Source organism: Peromyscus leucopus, chromosome 7, assembly GCF_004664715.2.
Source record: "Peromyscus leucopus breed LL Stock chromosome 7, UCI_PerLeu_2.1, whole genome shotgun sequence".
Taxonomy (NCBI): Eukaryota; Metazoa; Chordata; class Mammalia; order Rodentia; family Cricetidae; genus Peromyscus; species Peromyscus leucopus.
In genome coordinates, this window is record NC_051069.1 from 82,742,425 (window position 1) to 82,764,383 (window position 21,959).

Below are 21,959 nucleotides of genomic sequence, written 5' to 3' on the forward strand. Positions count from 1 at the left end.
CTACCTGGGGCTTTCATTTGAATATATATATATATTCAAACGAAAAGAGACCATCAATGTGAGAAGATGGGAGAAACATGGCAGGGTTTGGAGAGAAGGGATATGAGAGGAGTTGGAGAGGGGAAAGAAAAGGGGGAAAGAAATCATTTATATTTTAAGTTCAAAATGTATTAAATTAAAATGTTAGCATTTTGGTTTCATTTCTAAAACTGTTTTTTATCTGCTTTCTTTTTACCTAATGGCTTCTTTTCTATATTTCATATGTATAATCTCTGTAAGAATTTTAATTTGTCTGTCAGGTGGGAAATACCTGTGACTATGCGTGTCTATTTATGTATTGTGGCTTGCTGCCTGATCTGCCTCTGGTCATATGAGTTCACTCTATTTCTTACTCTTCTCTTTCCTTTCTCTTTCCTTCATCTGACCCTTTGGAGGTTTTCCTGCAAAGACTTTTAATTTTGTTTTTAAAATTTCTTTCTTCACAATTAAGAACAAAACACAAAAATGATGATAGGAAGCTATGCCCACTTGATGGATTGTGATGACTGGTGATCTTATAAAGTGACCAAATTAAAATCTAGGCATGTGTGATGGATACTATTGATTATCAACCTGACAGACTCTAAGTGATGGATAATATTTATTTTTAACTTGACAGACTTTATAATCATTTAGGAGACAGCTCTCTGGGTATGCCTATAAGGAAGATTCTAGATTTGGTTAATTGGTGCAAGGAGACCCTTTCTAAACAAAGGTGGCACCATAGCAGGGGCTGGGATCCTGAACTGAATAAAAAGAAGTCAGTAGAATTCATGTCTCTCTGCTTCCTAACTGCAGAACAATGTCTGCCTCAAGCTTCTGCCCACATGACTTCCATGCTGTGATGAAGCATGCCCTCAAACTGTGAACCAAAGTAAGCCTTCCTTCTTTCAGTTGCTTCTGTAGAGTTTCTTTGTAAGCAGCAATGCAAACACTAATACAACATGTCATTAAACACCAAATTCAACATGCAGGGCTTTTCAACCAGGTTTTTCACACAAACCCCTCAAAAAGAAAGAAAGGAAGGAAGGAAGGAAGGAAGGAAGGAAGGAAGGAAGGAAGGAAGAAAGAAAGAAAGAAAGAAAGAAAGAAAGAAAGAAAGAAAGAAAGAAAGAAAGAAAGAAAGGCGGGTTTTTGCTTTTTGCCTGGGAAATTTCCCATCAGAGAACACTCTAGGGACAAAGCAGGAAAAGGCAGTAGTAGAATCTTATAGCACAAGGTCTCAGTGTGTCTCATCACAACTATCCTCAAATACATTTAGTATTCACAATGGAATTCATCTCAGTTAGTATCCAGTGAGAGAGAAAAAATCCATTATCCTCACATTTCTGAGTTAAAAAACAGTAACCACATGATATTGGTAAGGTTTAGGTTAGTCTAATATGTTTTCTTTTCTTTTCTTTTTTTTTTTTTTTTTGGTTTTTCGAGACAGGGTTTCTTTGTGTAGCTTTGGTGCCTGTCTTGGAACTCACTCTGTAGACCAGGAGGCTGGACTTGAACTCATAGAGATCTGCCTCTGCCTCCTGAGTGCTGGGATTAAAGGCGTGCGCCCCCACCGCAGCCACCGCCGCCGCCACCGCCACCACCACCACCCAGCAGTCTAACATGTTTTCAAGACTTTCCTTAGCTATTCCTATTTTCACTTCAATCTTCTATCTTGCTTCCTGAAACCACCCTTCTTGGCATTTTTTGGGCATATCCAAGACAAAGAGTCTCAGCTCTTTGTGGTTCTTCTATCAACAGTTTCAGATGTAAGGTTTGTATAGTTTGATGTCAGTCTCCTGTCAGATTTCCAGCATTAAAACAGTTGGTAAGTATTTTCACCTGCTATAGTCTTTGACTTTACCATTCCTTTTCACAAAACACAGATTTTTATGTTTTTAAAAATACTTTTGCACGTCATTTTGGTAAGATTCCAAGGAAAGGCATAAATAAGTGAATGTAACTGACTTGTTTCATCTAGTTGTGTCGTTGATTTTAGAAAAATCATACACTAGCTAGCTAAAAATCACAAGTGAAATAATTCAGCCTGGAGTACTCACTTCTGACCATCAGGCTATTCTCTCTTTACTTGTAGAGAAAATGTTTAATTCATCCCTTTGTCTGTAGCATGTATCCTTCTGGTTGTTTCATAATGGATTTTCATTTATTATTTGATTAGTCACTAAGTAAAATTAATGACTAGACTTAAGAATTAGTTTCCATAGCTGGATAGCTTTCATAGTGCTTGAAGTTGTTTATTCATGTTGCTGCTATAGAAAAGGCTTCAATAATTTTACCTAGCAATGAACCCTAAAATGTATGATACCAACCTGCCCTGAAAGATATGCCCCTGTGCAATAGTGGCATGACTCTTATGGAGGTAACTAACTGCTCTCTAGTTGGGTTTCAGGGTGACTCCACAGTGGAGAAGCTATACCTGGTACTGTAACCTTATTTAAAAGTCAATGGCAGGAGAGGTCATAGGTTCTTGGGGGAACTTAATTCCGTTGTTTAAGTAAATTGACACAATGTTGAACTACCTTCTAAATATCTTTTGATACCAATAGACAATTTCTACTTTTAGCCTTTATCTGAGCAACCTCTTTCCAGTAGTAAATACAGGGACTCATAACTATAAAAGAACCTGAGAATAAACCATGATTGAGTGTTTAGTCCTAAAGGAGGCATTTATACCATCACTTCCAAAGCTCAGGGAACATTATTGAAGACTGGTAGAAAAAAATAATAGAAGAGCCAGAGGATAAAGAGAGGCCTGAGAGGCTGAGAAATGTTTTCTCCTGACAATGCACAGCCATTGTAATCACAGACTTTCAACAACTGCAGATAACTTACACAAGAATAGGCCTGTCAACAGTCAGACATACATGGAGGGGAAGCCCAGGGAGCCCTAACCCTTACCACTCACCTATTTCCTACAGATAGCTTTGGGGGAAATGGGAGTCATTACCTTTACTGGCATCCCAATCCAGTTGTCACACAGATGGCCCTAGTTAAAATAAACAGGTCATAAAACAAACCTAAAAGTTATGAGTCTGGAGGAAGTATAGGTAAGGAAAAGGGAGTTGATAAGAGTGGAATAAAGATACAGTGTAGAGGAAGAGAGTATCAAAAATGTATTATAGAAACATATAAAATTGTCAAAGAACTAAACAAAAAAAGTAAGAATTAGCTTTGGTATGAACCTACTTAATGTTGACATTAACTTTTAAAGTACACACCCACACATACAGAGAGAGAGAGAGAGAGAGAGAGAGAGAGAGAGAGAGAGAGAGAGAGAGAGAGAGAGAGAGGAGATCTAAGGAAGAAACCATTATTCTTGAGTAAAAAACATTCAGTGTTCCAATTCAAAGAAGATTGTAACAAAGTAGACAGGTGTGATCCATGGTGATGCACATTGAAAGGTGGCAGAATTACTGTGATTTTCAGACAAAAAAAAAAGAGGAGAGAAACTGTGCTGAATCCAAGCTTCACAACTGTGACTACTTAGTCCTTGGGAAAGATCATCAAAGTAACATACTTAGGGAAATAATTCATCACTGAGAATATCAAAGAGACAATTTCAAGACAACAGGTGAATTGTCTTATCCTGAATACAGCAACTACTGACAAGAACTAACCCTGAAATGATGATACAGAATACCAGATGAGATTTCTGCAGACCATCAATCCATAGGGAAATAACACTGGGTAAAACCTTGTGTTTGCTCTTAATACTCCCCCATCAATTGAACTACTCACTATTACATCTGGATGATAAAGCATCATAGAGCCCTCTGGGCATATCACAGCTTATTTTCATAGGCCTCCTGTCCTAGACACAATGCTTTCATGTCAAAATAGCAAACAGATAAAAGAATATGAATCCTTTTCAACACCAGTAGCTGCATTCAACAGTTCAAAGCCAAATTTTTTATCATGTTGATGGCTTGAGAGAGCAACACCTCCCAGCTTTGGATGAGGCTCCTGATGTTACGATGCATCCATTAGATCACATTGTATTAGGTTACAGAGCAGGTCAGCACAAATGTCCATGTTCATGGAAGCCCCTGACTTTCTGCCAAGTCGTTTGGCACCACTCAAGTTGTCATCAATTTCAATTACTTGTAGATCATTTCAGGAGATATTAAGATAATTATTGGCTGTTCTCAGAAGGGTAGGACGCCAGCAAAGCACTCATAGAACTGCCTCCATCCATAAATTGTAGAACAGACACTTTATATCTTAAAACAATATAATTCACGTCATGCTAATGTATGGCCACTTCAGGTCCTTTATCCTACACTTAAATTATATACTTGGATAATTTCTCCAGTAAATACTTGAATGGATGCAGTTTTGTTTTGTCTAAGGTATTGTCTTCCTAGAATTTTAAAAATTTCAAAAATTTCAAAATTTTCCACTGAAAATGTTGTTAGAATATATCTTGCACCCAATCTATGTTACACTCAAGAAAAAAACTAAAAGTGAAGTTTCACAATTTATGTATGTATGTATATATATATATATATATATATATATATATAATACAAATGATACTTTGGAAACACTGCTCATTTATAGTGAATTATATTCTGAAAAAGTTCTTCTAAGGCTAGTACTTAAAATAAAATTATAGACCCCACAACCTAGTCAAGGCTTAATATTGTGTTAAAAAAAACTTGTGCTTGGGCTGAGAGAAGGCACTGAAGGAAAAATACTTGGAGAACAAGCTGAAGGACTCCAGTTCTGATTGGTGCAGAACTCCAGTTCTGATTGGTGCAGAGTGGGCATGACAGCCTTCCTGTAATATCTGCTGATTATATTTGAGTTCATCAGGAAGCTGTGCCATGGTCAGAGCATCTGTTCTGAGAATAGAACTCCATATTAGAGGAGGGTTTGCATGTGAGTCTTCCCTTTCCACACATCTTGCCAGCAGAAGCACTTCTGGGCTTTATTGTAGAATCTTTTTTTCCAAAGATTTTTATATAGAACACAACCTTGGAAGATGGAGAAAGCCCAAGTATTTCTAGAATGAGAAGCATATGTATTTGCTCTCTAGTACAGTAAACACATATCCATAGAGTAGGTGTTGGACAAAATTATACATAACTCATTAAAAATATAGTTTCCTAGGTTCGAGGCTAATCTTAGTTCCTTAGTTTTTCTGTAGCAGAATGCTACAAACCGAACATTGAACAAAAGTTTATTTCTTACAATTTGGAGGGCTGCTAACTCCAAGACTAAGGTTCAAGTCAGCATCTGGCATCTAGCGAGAGCTTTCTTACTAAACTGATACATATTATAAGAAAGAAGAGCAAGGGAGTTGAGGTCCTTCCCTAAGACCTCATTGATTAGCATCAAATAACATTCATGAAAGAGGAAGTATGGCCTAATCAATCCTTAAAAACTCTTAATTAACTAACTTAGATAAAAATCTTTATCATATTGGCAACACTACTCACACAAAACACTAATCTAGGTGCCCCTTCTCAACATTCCTTGGAATCTGAAGGGCAAAGATTAACCAATAAAAACAAGGAAATCATGATGCCTGTTACATCCCTTGGCTCTGTCATTGGACCCATGTTCACTGCCCACCCCTGAAAAGCTAATGTTTAGTAGAATCTCTCATAGACAAAGTACTTTATTCAAGGCTGGAATCTTGATAGGAAAGGAACCACTGTCCTTCAAGAAAGATCATGTTAGTGACTGTACCTTTGTGAGAGGGCTTAGATCACCTACTGGGTGGGATTTTTTATCATACAGTGAGTGCCTAAACACATACATACACTAGAACACCACAGCTGATTTCTGCCTTTTGCAAGCAAATGTTTATGATACTTTAGACAAGATAAAGTTAAAATCCACAGACACTTACATGCTTTGTGTTAGCTGATGCATAGACCAATGAACAAGTAGCATTGCATGTTTAGATAATATAAGAAGGTCACCTAACATCCTGTTTTCTGTAAATCTAAAGGGAGACTATACAGCAGCTAACATTGTGTAGGTATAGCTTTACTTTATAATTTGAATTGCCTGGCAAAGAGGAACAGCTCTAGAAGGAACAACTCACAAAGGAATGCCCTCTGTTACAGCATCTTTGAGTGTAAGAGTCTCCTATTTTTTGTTCCATATCCATGACATCATGAGCAGTTAGGTTGTTAATGTTTTAGCTAGAAGGAGAGCCAAAGACACAGACCTGACACTATGTCATTTGATCAACATATGACCTTAGACATGACCAAAGCTCAGTAGAGCTTCAGTTTTTATTTCTAAATTAGGAAATTTCTGAGAAATATTTAGCATAATTCCTGACACTGTAAATGTTCCAAAGCATGTTAAATGACATTGAATTTTGGGGTTTTTTTTTTCAGTGTTTTTAACACTTCTGGCTTTAAGTCTTTTAATAATTTTAGGCACGATTTATTATGTTGAAAGTAATCATTCATATTTTTTCTTTTGTTTTAATCTTGTGATTATTTTTATGCAAGTGCAAATTTAAAGTATTTAATAATATACCACAGAAACTAGGAGTTCTTATTATAAGCATTATATAGACATTTGCAGACACACACACACAAATAGATCTCTGCCTTTGCTCTCAAGGAGCAGAGATGCAGTTCTCACTGCAGATATAAATCACAATTGCTGACTTGTGGAGGAAAACCTTGTAGATGGGAATCAGACTACCTTATGGGGGTGACCTTGGCATTTATAGCATCTCTAGAATTCCTTAGATGATACTCAGCAGGGTGAAAGAGCAGCCCTGGTAAAAGATACGTTTATTTTCCTTCTCAGGTAGATGTCGACACATGACTGGGAGCACTTGGAGAGCCTGGAAGCAAGACTTGATGCTTCTGTGCCATTTCTGGAAGCTCAGAGTTAATTGTGTGACTGAAACTGAGTACTGCACTGGGTCAGTAAGATCTCCCCAGGTGAAGTCAGTCTACCCCAAACTTCTGAGGAAAAAAAAAAGCACTGAGCAATGAAGCTTTCTTTTGTTAAGTAGATGGGAAAAAGAACTTGATGTGATTACCGAAAGATGGAAGATAAGTCCACCCTTCCTCATCTTCAATGTGAATATCCAACATCAAGTTGAAGACATCCACAGTCATGAATGCAGATGAGCTTTCTTTACTCTGTGAGATCCCTGTGGTTCTGCAGTTCCTTCCCAAACACAAAAAATATCATAACACATTCATTGTAAAATAAGCTTTGTATAGTTCTGGTTGATGACTCACACAACTTCTGTTGCCAAATATGATATAGCCATTAGTCACACAGGGTGTACGGATATGCCTGCAGCAGATCTTCATGACTGGGAGGTTGTTTGTTCTGAATGAAAGCGCTTCTGTTTTTTACATCAGCATGTTTCTTTCATGTGTTTGTAAAACATGATACTATCCAGGGCAGGAAAGTCAAAACAGGATTGTTTCTGACTTATATGCAGAATAAACAGTTTCATCAAAACCAGCCAGTTTCAGACCACCCGTAGACCAAGATTTTCCAAGGATCATTCAAGTCAAACATGGATGTTTAAACTACAGAAATACAGCTTAAAAGCAATTGCTGTTTGTAAACCAGGAATGTTTGGAAATTATTTTAAAATCTAAAAATTTGGTGAGGAACTTCCTAATTCTCTTTCCTAAATTTAAACTATAGTGATCAGGACAAGTTAATCAATGCTCCATTTCATTCTTTCTCACTAACATTAATGTTTGAACAGTGTCTTTGGCAAATGCCGGGGACTTTTTTTTTTTTTTTTTTAACCATCAGTTTACTTACAGTGGCCATCTCAGATGTTGCTGTTGTTGAAGCTCAGAGGTTAGGTTGCCCAGGACCTCAAGCACTGCATAGTAAAGGCAAAAGTGGGTTTTGTCTCTACTGAAGAAATATTGCACCTTCTCATTTTGCTACTTAGCATAAGCAGTGGGATTACCACACACAGGTAGGCTAATGAAAAGAAACTGTTCACTACTTCATTTTCAATCTAGCCTGCATATGTCTGGAATCATGAACTGTTGAGAAATAAAGAAAGTGAACCAGGGATAGGAAGATCTGATCCCTTCTGCTCAGTAGGAAAAACGGTGGTCTATGGCACGTCTAAAAATTTTGAGCCCCGCTGTCTTGCTTTATAAAATAAAGATCCTTCTGTCTGCTGATTTAACTCTTCTAAGTTATTGTGGCGCTAAAAGCATTAATGTTTTACAACAAAACCTGCATAGGAAAATACTACCAATACTCTGATACATATGAAAGGTATTCCCCAAAATATTATACTGATTTCCTTTAAGTAGACAAGAAACATATTGAACATTATTAGATTCCTAACATATTTTAAATAGCTTGTGCTGACATGTGAAACTTAAATTTGTCAAAAAATAGAACTCTGGAAACTTCCTAGGATGCTCTGATCAAGTGGCTATGGGCATATCATTACAAACCCTCAGTGTCTGTGCTTTAAATTGCCATGTTAATCTTCCTCCAAAGACATTTCTCCTCTACCTGGAACTTACCTGATAATCCAAAGATATGCCAATTTATCCCAAATTGGCAACAACCTATAGGTCCTAGCATGCTAGTCTCAGTGAACACTAGTCTTTTTTGTCTAAAAACTATTTGTCCATGTCTCAATAGGCTAGATAAAATTCCAGAAGCAAAGTGTGAATTTCAGTTGAATAAGGCTTTTGCACTATAAATATGTTCTGTATTTTTCTTTGCTAAGTTTGGCCATGCTCACCAAGCAACTTCTCAAGCCCTTCACCTACAACATGGTATTGCATCAAGAGATGTAAAGTAACACAATCCTCAGTGATTGATTTACACTATACTCTGCCTGAGCATAACCATCTAATTTGATCTACAAAGCCCTAAGATAGTACAAGTTGGAAAGGGCACAACCCATAACTATGATGCTGACTGAACACTCATCAGTCCTCAAGATCACGCTTCTTGTCACTAATTAAGTAGAATGACTCATAACATTCACTAAGGAATGAGACACTTCTCATTAGTTAGAATGGAATATAGTTAAACAATAGGGATCAAAGTCAGCTAAAGGAGGAACATTCAGTGGTATCTAGAGGGTTTCCCACATTAACATCAGACATTTTGTCCCTGTGTAACTATGGAGCTTTTTAAACCTTTCTGTGTAACAGCAGAGCATTGCCAAACATGGAAGTTCATCTGTCCAAACTCTTTATTTGACCTCCATGGCTAACCTTAGCTTCTAGTACTTTCATGGGCCAAAGTAATTCCCAATGACCCAAAACCCTCACCCTTAAAGCAGATAGTTGGACCTTCTACTATGACAAAAATTTCCCAAGCCAAACAATGCTTTCTTATCTGAGAAGATATTCTGAGGGCCTAGAGAAAACCTCCAGTGGCCAGTGGTCAAGGTCAACTACCAAGCATCTTTCCAGGCAAAGTCAAAGTCTGTATTGCAAAGATAGATATTGTAGCTTCTCTCATCTTAAAGATTAAAAGCAGAGGACAGAGATGAAAAGATTGACCCATGACTGTGTACCTAGTCAGTAGTAGAGTTTGGATTTAAATTTAGAGCCTGTTTTTAACCATGAAACTCTGAATTGCATCTCAATAAGTTATTGATCCTCTCTTTAGCCTACAATCAAAACATCCCATCTTTTCAAACAAAACCTTATCCACTTCATGTTGTTTATAAAATAAACTCTAACTTCAACCTACCAATTTCCTAACTAGGGACACAGCCAAAAATGATTTACTTTCACTAAAAAGATATAGCCCCCAAGTAACAATCACCACCACAACGGTTGAGTACCTGCTGCACGCACCACCCTGTGGAAGAGGTCCTGCTCTAGTCTGGGCCAACTGTGTCATTTCTGCTCCCAGAGGAAGGGTAGTCACAAGTCTGGAACTCTGCATGGTCAGGGAGTACCAGTACTGAGAAAGACTCATCTCCCTCTGTTTCCTCCTCCCCACTCTCCTCCGCCCTTCCATGGTAAGATGGGCCCAACTGCTCAGTGACCACTGGTTTTCTTCTTTTCTTCTTACCTTTGAGTCTACTGGGTGAGAAGAGCAGGGAGTAGGGTTTGCTTAAGGAAAATAGGCAAAGCAAGCTAGGCTTTTATTTCTTTGGACAACTTAGTATTAAAACAAAATGAAAATAAAACAGAAAGGATTCTTCAGGGTTCCACTGGGTTCTCAAAAGCTGTGTAAATTGCCGGTTTTATTTGTGCCACTACAGTAGTCTTTGTTTTCATTTTTCACACATGGTGAAGTTTTTATTATTTTTCTTTCCCTGAGCTTCTATATGGGCTGAATTACATTTGTTGAATTTGTGTATGTTGAGACAACCTTGCACTCCTGGAATGCAACCAACTTAGTCATGATGAATGATCTTTTTAATGTGTTCTTGAATTCACTTTTCAAGTGTTTTATTGAAAATTTCTACATCTGTGTTCTTCAGGAAAATTGGTCTATAGGGTTTTTTGTTGTTGTTCTGTCTAAATATATTACCAAGCTTTTAATCATTAATTTTATAGTGTTCTTACTTCTCTACTTATTTTAAGGCAGAGTCTTACAGGGTCAGAGTGGACTGGAACTCTCTATGTGGCCAAGGATGACCTTGAATTTCTAACTTTCCTGTCTCTACCTCTCAAGGATTACCAGCATGTGCCATCACACTCAGAACCATAGATCATTATCCTTTCTATTTTATGAAACAATTTGAAGATCTTTAGAGTTAGTTTCTCTTTGATAGTTTCATAGCATTCTGTATTAAATCTGTTGTGTCCTTGGCTTCTCTTTTTAGAAAACTATTTTTTCTTCAATCTCATGACTTGTTAGTAGCATGCTTATATAACTTATATCCCCTTAATTTAACTTTGGCAGGTCATATGTGTCTAGGGAATTATCTATTTCTTCTAGGTTTCACAGGATTTGGATAATAAGTTCTCAAAGCATTCCCAAATAGTCCTCAGGCTAATACTGAAATATACAGTGTGATATTACTCCCCATACCCCCCTCTAATTTAATTCATTTTAGTGCTATCCCCTTTTCTTTTGATTACATTGACTAGAGTTTTGTCAATCTGCCTTATATTCTCAAATACCAGCTCTGACTGATTCCATGCATTATTCTTTGAATTTCTATTTCATTGACTTTTGCCCTTATCTTTATTATTACTTGCCATCTATTACTTTTGGGTTTGACTTGTTATTTGTTTTCTAAGCTCTCTTGTGAATCATTAGGATATTTATTTGAGATTTCATGATTTTAAAATGTAATCACTCATAACTACAATCTATTCCCCTAAGAATTGCTGTAATCAACTTCCAATGAATCTGGTGATGTATTGCATTGTATTTTTAATTTGCTTAACTGATTTTTCTCATTCCAACATTTCTGTGTGTGTGTTTTTTTCCCTAGACTTTCAATTTCCTTGTCGAATTTTTCTTTCATTATGCTTGATGATTACTTCATCCAGTATGATGACTTTCTCTTCCATGTTGCTGTCTTTTCTCTTGAGATTCTGAATTGATTTCCCTACTTCATTCATCTTTTTGTTTTTACACATTGCACTTTAGACATAGCACTTAGAGGAATCAAGCTGAACCTGATCTGGAGACTCTTCCCTGAGAACTAACTCTCATAGTGCCAGGAATTGCTGTGCAGGCTACCAAAAGAAAAGAGTCATCAATAGTCTCTTACTAGTGGTGATGCCTACAAACTAGCATGTAGACATTTCAAAGGAGCAATAGTGACTGATACCTTGTTGGTTACCATCAATGTCTAACTGGACCTAAAGACCACTTAATAGGAGAGAATTCATGCCTGGCACTGTAAATTTAGCCAACTATCATGCCATAGAACCAACAGGGGAACCTACCACTGCTACTTTCCTAAACCAGTTCTACCTGAATTTGTAACATGTACCCTCATACCCACAGATATTCTTCCCACAAGAAGCTTTTGTTTGTGGCAGACAGCAACCATTACAGAAAACTACAACTGGTGAAAATGAGAGAACAAGTAACTGTGGGTGCCCATTCTGATGTATACATCTACCACACAATTCCTTACCCAAGAAGAAAGAGGCTCTGAATTTGAGAAGAAACACAGGGGGCATAGGAGAGGCTGGAGGGAGGAGGCAAAATAATATAAATACAGCACACATATGTGAAAGCAATACAGTCTGGGAGTCACGGCATGGTTCATTTGTTCTGCCAGTCACAGACTTAAAAGGCAGGAAAAATCTGAAACACAACAGGTAGTAGCAGAGAAATCACAAACACCAAACACAGAAAGTTGAACAAAGGCATTTTTTGGGGGTGAGGAAACACACACAGGCAGCAGGCACACAGAGAAAAAAGACCCTCTGTAAAGCAGAGGTGGGGGGACTAGGAAAGTCAAAACTCTAGTCTTCCAGGGCTGGGGTTTTTTAAATCCCTGAATAGGCTTCCTTCCCTAATTTAGGGTTTGTTGGTTTGAAGACAGATGGCAGATGGGATGGTTGATTGATATGCAACTGTTGTGTGACATGTCCTGATTGAGTCTTGAACTTGCCAAGCCCAGTCCATCAGCGGGGGGGGGGGGGGGGGGGGGGAATGGGGAGGACAGGGGGATGGAGGGGCATGACACAGACTGCTGGGCAGAGGGGTGCTGCGGTGTGAGAGCCTGCTGGACAAGAAACAAAGGCCTAACAGGATTCTGTCTCCTGTTAGGAAGTTGAGAAAGAAGCTGGCTATCTTGGAAATTCACCATCTTTATTACCTAGCCATACCCTTCTCCCTCTCTGTCTGCCTACCAGGGAGTCTCTCTAACTCCTAGTCTCTCAAAAGCAAAACCATAAATTTAAGAAAAAAAAATAATGTTATCGTTGTTTGGATGAATTGGATTTGAGTTTGGTTTGATTTAATTGTAAGCCAACAATCCAAAATGATGACAAATTCAGAACCATCCTTTTAGTTTAAATTATCCTATGTGTTTTACAACAAACAAGGCTGTTTTGGCAAATGCCTTTTGCTAACATCAATTGCATAGAATTTCACATAAAATTGCAAAACTAATTTGAGGATAACTGGCAGCATGAACTACTTCTCAAGTTCAAAGTCAACCCCAGCTTTCAGTTTATTAACTCATTCAGACTTCTGCAATTGACCCCGCAGGCAGCTCTTGTGGAAACCCAAGAATGACAAACATTGACATGGACAGTGCTCCCTCCTGAAGGCAACCATCCCCCAACCCCAGTACAAGCCACATGACGAGTTCAGTATACAGAGTAGGAATGCATATGTCTCCCCTCTGTCCTGAGTCTAACTGGACTCAAGTTAATGAGGAAAGATAAAGCAAGTTGCTGGTACCCTAAATTCATAAATATTAGGAGGATCCCATAAAGAGTGGGAAACCACTCAACATACTCGTAAATGCAGAGGCTAAACATCATGGAGATAAAAAGTGTGAACAGAAATTTTAATAGGCAATACTTAAAACAGTGTAAAGAATTGCTAAGGAAGAAAGTGTTCAAATAAAAAGAGACTGGGAGAGAAACAAATAAGTTGGCATTTCTCTGTTGGTTAAATTTACACAGGGTCAATGGCTGGTGTTACCTGACACTGCTCAAGAAATTACAACAGAATAAAATACTGACAATTAGTCATAAAGCAAGACGATCATCTGGAGATGGGAGGATGTTATTAATTGCACCCTATGAGAAAGCCACAATGCTGATAAAAATCTAAATCAATTATTGAATGTGTCCGAGTTACGTTTTACAGTGCTACTAGAAACAATCATTACTTACAATATAACAATAAAAACAACAAGTTATTCAGTGCGTAGCTTACTACACTCAGCACAATGGTGCTCTTGGGGTTTATCTAGGTTCTAGTATGTGACAAGATTTCCTTCCTTTTTATTTTTTAAGACAGGGTCTCATTTTGTTAAGCCCAGGCTAGCCAGGAATTCAAGGTGATCCTCCTGCTTTAGCTTACCCATAGTACTGGGATTATAACATATACCAAGTCTACAAAAAAAAGCAAGTTCTTCCTTATAAAGGCTGAGTAATATTCCACTTATGGACCTACCGCATCTTGTTTACTCATTTGTCAAAAGACATTTTTATTAGATTCATTTATTTTATTGTATGTGTGTTTTGCCAGCATATATGTATGTACACCACATGTGTGTGTGGTTCCTGTGGAGATCAAGAGGGTACTGGATTCCCTGGGACTGGAGTTACAGATAGTTGTGAACTACCTTGTGGGTTCTGGAAATAAAAGCTGGGTCCCCTGCAAAAGGAAAAAAAAAAACAAGTTATGCCTCCATCTCTGCAGGTTAGGAAGGGTATCTGGGCCTTTGAATTGAGTATTGATGGTGAATAAAATGAGGAATTAACAAAAATAAAAGATCCAATGATTTAGACATATTTAAGAATCGTAGGTAGTTCTAGACCTACCTACCATGTGTTTGGTCATGGTAAGCTCCGTGGACAACAGAGTCCAAAATTAACACACCAAAGGTATAACCGTTCACAGAGATATATTTGCACATAAAACCAGTCATTGCCTGCACTCCAATGCTTACGAACTTCTACCCCAAAGTAGCCAGCATGTTACAGAGCAAATGCATTAGATCTCGCTATTTTGAGCAAATGAATTTGGTTCCTTTCAAGGGTATTCTCTGGCACAGCACAAAGCTGGCCCAGGAAGAGTTGATTGCTGCGAGGCTTCATCACATAAATAGCACTGGTTGAAAAATATGCCAGCTTGCTGCTGGCATTTCCATACAGCAAATAAAGATCTGGGATTCCAGGTGACTCTAAGGGAGCCTCTTCATCAGAGGGGCAGAGATCACATCAACCAGCTTCCCCAGAGACCACCACCAGCTGCTGCTGCAGCCTTAATCCATTCAGAAAACTTAGCTGGCTCTAGTCCCACCTGGGTGCCAGCAGAGACACCAAGAAATGGTTTCTAAGGAAGAAAACGCTGGAGCCTGAATAATTTATGTTAGAGATAGCAGAGTGGTATTGAAAATAACTAAATTTGAGATGTGTTCACTTCATATCAAGATGTCTAAGCAGAATCTTATATTTACTCTAAAATGCATAAACTGCTGTGTTTTTAAAGTGTGTGCATGTGCGTGCGTGCATATGTGTGTGTGTGTGTGTGTGTGTGTGTGTGTGTGTGTGTGTGTGTGTATGCATGTGTGTTACTGAATTTCAAAACATGTGTTTGGCATGAATCCTAACTTATGAGGGTAGCTTACTGGCCACAGTACTGACATTAAAGTTGTCATTTAGTTAAACCATACTAACCTAAAAGGCGAGACTATGAGAAGATGACTTCAGAGAAGGCCAGAGGATCTGTCATAGACAGCGTTAGTTCTGTTGCTGGCATAGAGGGCAGTGAGTGGAGAGAAGTGTATACACATCTCAGAAAGTCCCATTGAGACAGCCATCTGTGACTGTGAACCTGACCTGGCTTAGAATCACCTAGGTGTCTGTGAAGGCTCTTGTTTCTGTGGAGGATTAATTAGGAAGAGAAGCACCATCCCCTAGGCAATGTCCCAGGGTAAAGAAGAACACTCTGGTCGGGCAGCATGCCTACTACCATGTTTCCTGATGTCAGGCACAGTGTGGCCAGCCACCTTGTTGCTTGAGTTATCTCCAGTCCCACCCAGGCCCGCAGACACTCAGACACAAATAAACACACAGACACTTATATTAATTAAACTGTTTGGCCTAACGGCTCAGGCTTCTTGCTATCCAGTTCTTATACCTTAAATTAACCCATTTCTATTTATCTATAAGTCTCCACATGGCTCATGGCTTACCAGTACTTTTACATTTACCTCTTGCTTCCTTTGTGTCTGGCTGGCAACTCCTGACTCAGCCTTCTTGTTCCCAGAATTCTCCTCTCTGCTTATCCTGCCTATACTATACTTCCTGCCTGGCTACTGGCCAATCAGCATTTTATTTATCAGTCAATCAGAGCAACACATTCACAGCATCCCCAGCACCACTTCACATCCGGTCCTCACAGCTGTGGTGCCCCTGAACTCAAGCCCTCCCTTCTCTCCTTCAGTCCCTTTTGTCAGGCATTTTGTAACAGAAACAAGAAAAGTAAACAATACGCCTCTGTCCGGATTGTCCCTGCCAACAATACAGACATTTCTGCAAGTCTGAGATTCAGTATTCAGAAATCAGTGACAATTTAAATATTTTAAACAACATGATTTTTCAAATAATATTATGTCATGAAATTTAAATTTCATTTAGTTTTTTTTTAACAATTACTTAGAGGGAATTATCTTTGATTATTGTTTCATCCTATAATGTTTTCACTCCTTTTGACCCAGATAATTTTCTGACAAACTTTATACAATCAATATCAATATCCCAGAGTTACTTCCACTATATCTTTCTTAAAATTTTGTGTTAAAAAGGTAAAAAAGTAAACAAAAATAAAAATATGTATAGAAATACAAAGATTTAAAAATGACAAATGCCTAACCTCTGGCTGAAGATTGGTACTTCATGGCTGCTGAAAAGTGGGGTAGGTGCCATTTTTCTTCAGTGGTGTAGCCAGTGGAAACTTGCTTATGAGCCAGTCAATAACCTCATACCCATGCAAATGCAAACACCTGTGAATTATTTACATAACAAAAAAGAAGACAGGATAGAATAGGGGGACTTTTCGGAAGAAGTTTCCACGAGTCAGAAGGGAGGGCAGGAGAAGGTGAATATGATAAAAAAAAAAAAATGTATTATATACTTATGAAATTGTCAGAATAAAATAAACACTTAAATGAGAAATGATTAAAACAATATCTTTTAAAAAGAAAGCAACTTTTCTTGTTGAAAAGCAACCATAACTATAAACTTGAAAAAGCTAGAGAGGGGCTAGAGATATCTCAGCAATTAAGAGCACTGCTCTTCCAGAGGACCCATGTTTGATTTCTAGCTCCTGCATTGGACAGTTCACGACTATCTACAGGTCCTATTTCAGGGGAGCAGATGCACTCTTCTATCCTCTAGTACACCAGGCATGTATATGGTGCACAGATATGCATTCAGGCAAAACACCAAGACACATAAAATAAAATACAAAATATAATGAAGTTTCCAAAATTTAAAAAAGAGAAATAAAATATCTGTGATAGGACTTTCTAAGGCAATCTTTTTAACATTTTAGAAGATTTCTTTGGGTTGTTTCTTTGCACAGATTTCAATTATTTTTTAATGGTTTTACTTGGTTTTGTTTTCTTTGAAATAGGCTTTTGCTGTATATCCCAGGATGCCTCAAACTCACAATAGTCCTGTCTCAGTATTCTAAATGTTTGGATTATAAGTCCAGGCCACTGTATCCACCTGAAGCTGTGCCTTATCTATTATATTCATGTTTATGTATGATTCAATATTTGTATATTTATGTTAATTCTAGCTACAGTATGTAACCATGTATGTACTATGTGTATAAATTTAAAGACTTGTTTGCCAATAGCTTTAAGTGAAGTATAAAATATAAGTATAAAAATATGCTTTAAAGACATCTTTGAAATGTCTGCCGAGTACTGCACTAACAGGCTGTACCCTGGACTGTGGAAATCCTGGCAGTGACTGCCACTATAAACACTTTCCTCCTCACTTCCTAGTCAAGTTAACTACATTCTAATGGATGAAATGTGGCATGTGTCACCTCTAAGCTTCCAAAATTTTGCCCGTAAGTCCTGCACTCTTTCTTCCTTCTTTTCTCAGCCAAATAAAGACATGGGCAGCCTAGAAGATGAGAAGAGCTGGAGGTAGCCCATTCTCAGTATGTAAGCTCCCTCACCAAACGCCCCACTGGATTTTCATATAAGCAAGAATGTATCATGTCTTAAAAGTGGTCTGTTATGCAGTCCAGTTTAACCTAATGGACTTAGTTGTTTTTCTGTTGTGATAAAACACCATGACCAAGGAAACTTACAGAAGAAAGAGTTGATTTGGTACTTACAACTTAGAGTCCATGTCCATGACCCCATGGCCATTCTCCATGTCCATCACTAAGGGAAGCCATGGCAGTAGTGAGGGAAGCATGGCACCAGGGCAGCCGCTAGAAGTTCATGTCTTGAGACATAACCATGAGGCAAAAAAAGAACATTGGGAATTGTGTGAGTCTTTTGAAACCTCAAAGCCCACCCCCAGTGACACCTCTCCTCCAACAAGGATATCTCCCAATCCCTCTCAAATAGTTCCACCAACTGGGGATCAACTATTAATACATGCAAGCCTTTGGGGGCCATTTTCAACCAAACAACCACACTAACCAATGTGTGGTTTACTTTAAAATTCCATCTTTTGGAGCTGGAATGATGGCTCAGTAGTTAAAGAGCACTGGCTACCCTTCCAGAGGACCTGGGGTCAATTCTCAGTACCCACATGGCAGCTCACAGCCATGTGTAATTCCAGTTCAGAGGACCTAATGTCCTCTCCTGGCCTCGACAGGTGCTGCCTGCACTGGTGCAAAGACATAAGTGTGGGCAAAATACTCTTACACATAAAATTAAAAATAAGTAAAGTCTCAAAAAAATACACTTTTTAAATTAATTTTTAGTTAGCATACAAAGTAATGGGTTTCGTTATGGCACTTTCACTCATATATCATTATACTTAGTTCTTATGCATCCTCCTCTCCTCCTCCCCCACCCCTCCCCTCTATCCTCCTTGCTGGTCCCTTTCCTTACCCTGAATAAAAAGTGAAATCTTTTGAACATCATAGCTAGGTGGCTATCATGTTGCACACTTCTGAGATCTCCCATCAGAGAAAATGCTCCTGGTCACACAGGCTACCTGCCCTCCCACTGCTTCCTTGGGCACCTGATGGTGTTCACGGGGATGGGGGTGGAGGGCTTGCAACTCCTAGATAATGTCTGCACATGGAGTGGGGGTGCAATGCCAAGGTGCTTCTCCCCTGAACAGGATTCACACACCCTTATCTCAAAGACATCTCCACACAGCTGACACTTCTCCAGAATGGCCGTGTAGCAGCATGAGACTCTGCCTCTCTGATACTTTTTTCTCTCTCTTGATGCCTGTCAGAATTTCATCTGTTATAAGAGTTCTGCAAAAATGCCTGCTCTCCTTCGATTTTCTCAAAGTTTTGTAGACAAATTTCTTACATGCATAAATAATTCTGTTTCCACCTCCTCTTCACTTAACAACCAAACCAAAAGAGATTACTTCAAAATGTTTGCTATTATAACACTGTGATGAATACTTATGCATAGTTCTCTGAACTTAGATTAAATTCTTAAGAGAGATAATTCTGTAGGCCACATAAGCATGTTTAGTGCTCGGAACAGATCACCAAGTATTTTTACACTGTTACAATTTACTCGAAACTGATAATAAACAACTGTGCCCTCCACAGTATATACATATATATGTATATGTATATATGTTTAAAAATAACATTTTGCTGGGTATGGGGGCAATATTGTCCATCCTGGTGCTGTATTATGAGCTGTTTTGAACCTCCTGAGTAGGAGCATAGCTTTGGAAATTGATGTATGAGTTGTAGTGCCTCTTTTGTGAGAATTCTGGTATCTTCCACTGACCTCTTGGAGGTCCTACCGTTCTCCTCTGACAAGTATTCTTATTCATTAAAATCCTACACTGCCTTTAATTTCCTTTAGAGAAGGAGTTTTAACTAATTCTGAATAAAATGGAAAAAATATCAGAGATATTCCCATTCAGTACATCTACCCTACTGACAAGTGATGACAAACACGAGCTGTTTCTAAATAGTACACAATATGTTATGAGCTCTGCTTTTACTGGAATGTCAACATTTATTCTTCAGCAATTTTAAATGTTAATGATTAAATATGTGTAGAATTACCTGTCCTGAAAACCTGTGTTAAAAATATTTTAGAAAATGTCATATTTCTTTTTAAATAAGCTTTGTTTTCTTTGTTCAGAAATAGTACTGTTGACTGTCGCTTAACTGTCTTCCACATTACCTCAGAGGAAAATCAGCTCAGACTATTCAACAAAATGACAAAATATCACAAGGAAGCATTCAAAATTGTATAGTCTCCACTGGAATGCTGAATTAACTCACACATACACAAACCTGCTAGTGTTACTATTACACACACACTTCATGACTACCACCAATCTTAAGACATAATGACTGTACCTTATTCAAAGACACTGTGCAGTCTTCTCAAACTCTTCCCTCTCCATGATCTCAAATTTAACTACTAATTAGAAATTATTTCAATGCTTGTTTCACTCTGTATAACATTGGTTTGGATTATTTAAATTTATATAAATTATAATCATACCTTAGATATCCTTCTGCAACTGTGACTTATTTCTTTACCTCAACATTCCGTTTTTAAGATGTGTTTGTCTTATTAAGAGACTCTATTTTTTTTTTAGATTTATTCATCTTCAAATAGTTCTGCTTTGTGTGAACTACTAGAGATCAGGCTCACTCAGGGTGGCTGAGAAACATCATCACTGCCACAGAATCAGAATGTGTGTTTCCTGAGTACCCTTGCGTGATTTACATGTACAGTACAATTTAAAAAAAATAATGGCACTCAATCCTGTTGCATTAAAACTTCACACTTAATTTCCTTCCCTCTAGTGGCCTTTTGGACAGTTTCTAAGATTTTAATGTACTGATTTGGTATTTGCTCCTGGCTTTTTTTTTAAGAAATCTTTCCAATCAACAGCATAAACTGTCTCATGACTGAAGCCCATCTAAGTATATGAGTGACTTAATGAAAAAGTTTTTCTCTGTTCCCAGATGAGACATTAGAAACAAGCAAATTGCTCAGAACCCCCAGATGTGTAAGACATATTCTATTTCACTAACTTAATTTTATTAATGCGGAGAAAATTCTGAATGCTCTGACCTAATCAACAAAATGTTCAATATCATACAATTTCATATTTCCTTATCCTTGATATTGGGACCTTTGATTGCAAAGCAATGAATGAGGCAATCTGTTATCCACCAGTTCTGTGGTGAAGTTTCTCATTGACCAGGCCTAGGAAGCCCTTTCAAATACTGTGAACTTACTCCATCTTCACCAAGCTCCATGAGGAACAACTCACAGAGTTAAGGATTATCCCACCCTCCTAAACCTCTGAGCACTTCAAAGCACACAGCACATGAGCATCAGCTCATAGTATCAAGTCCCAAACACCAAGGCCCTTCTGCTTCCCCACTCAATGTCTGATGGGCCATTTTCTTGGGTAGAACAATCCTCTTTGAGAACATAAATCTGCCAACCTTCTCTCTTGGTCTTCGGTGATCTCTGACACATATAAGACTTTCCCTTTTCCTGTTTTCTCTTCCAAAGCCCGTGAATTTCCTTTGGTTACAAAGACAGCTCATATCTTAGAAAGAAGCCTAGTTATGTTCTCTTGTTTCTAAAAAGAACAGAGAACAAAGAAAAACAATTGCAACCTATTTATAATAATTTACTCTATGACAGACTTAACATTTGCTAAAGCCAAGTCCCTGGCTCCAGCCCTCTTTTTGGACAATTGCCCTTAAAAGAGTTGTTTCTTTTCTTTTCTTTTATAACTTATCTCCTCTTCTTTTATGATACTTTCCATTTTGTAAATTAGGAAGCTGGCCTCAAAAGAACAGTGGCCTAAAATAAGGTCCCATATTGCTTTAGAAAAAAATGAAGCCAGGTTTCATCAGAAAAAGAGAAATCATTAGTCAATAGCTTTGCTGGTGTTATACAATGAAAATGCCCTGGGATTCCCCTTCCTGAGATCAGCAGGAGGTACATGCAAAAAGAAAAGGAAAAAAAAAAAAAAGACACCTCTGCAAAAAAAAAAAAATAAAAAAAAAAGCTGAGTCACACAACCATCCATATAGCACTAATGAATTCCATAATGAATGTAAACAGTGAAAACATTTGCCCATCTAATTAAGGCAACAAC

At 38.1% G+C, this 21,959-nt stretch overlaps 1 long non-coding RNA gene across 1 annotated transcript; it reads right to left on the reverse strand.

The window, feature by feature from the left end:
* Positions 1-16,521: 16,521 nt before the first annotated feature.
* LOC119088360 lies at positions 16,522-21,429 on the reverse strand. Its single transcript, XR_005092027.1, has 3 exons — positions 21,295-21,429; positions 18,001-18,113; positions 16,522-16,648 (listed from the first exon to the last, which is right to left on the reverse strand). It is a non-coding gene; the product is annotated as an uncharacterized LOC119088360 (long non-coding RNA).
* Positions 21,430-21,959: the final 530 nt, after the last annotated feature.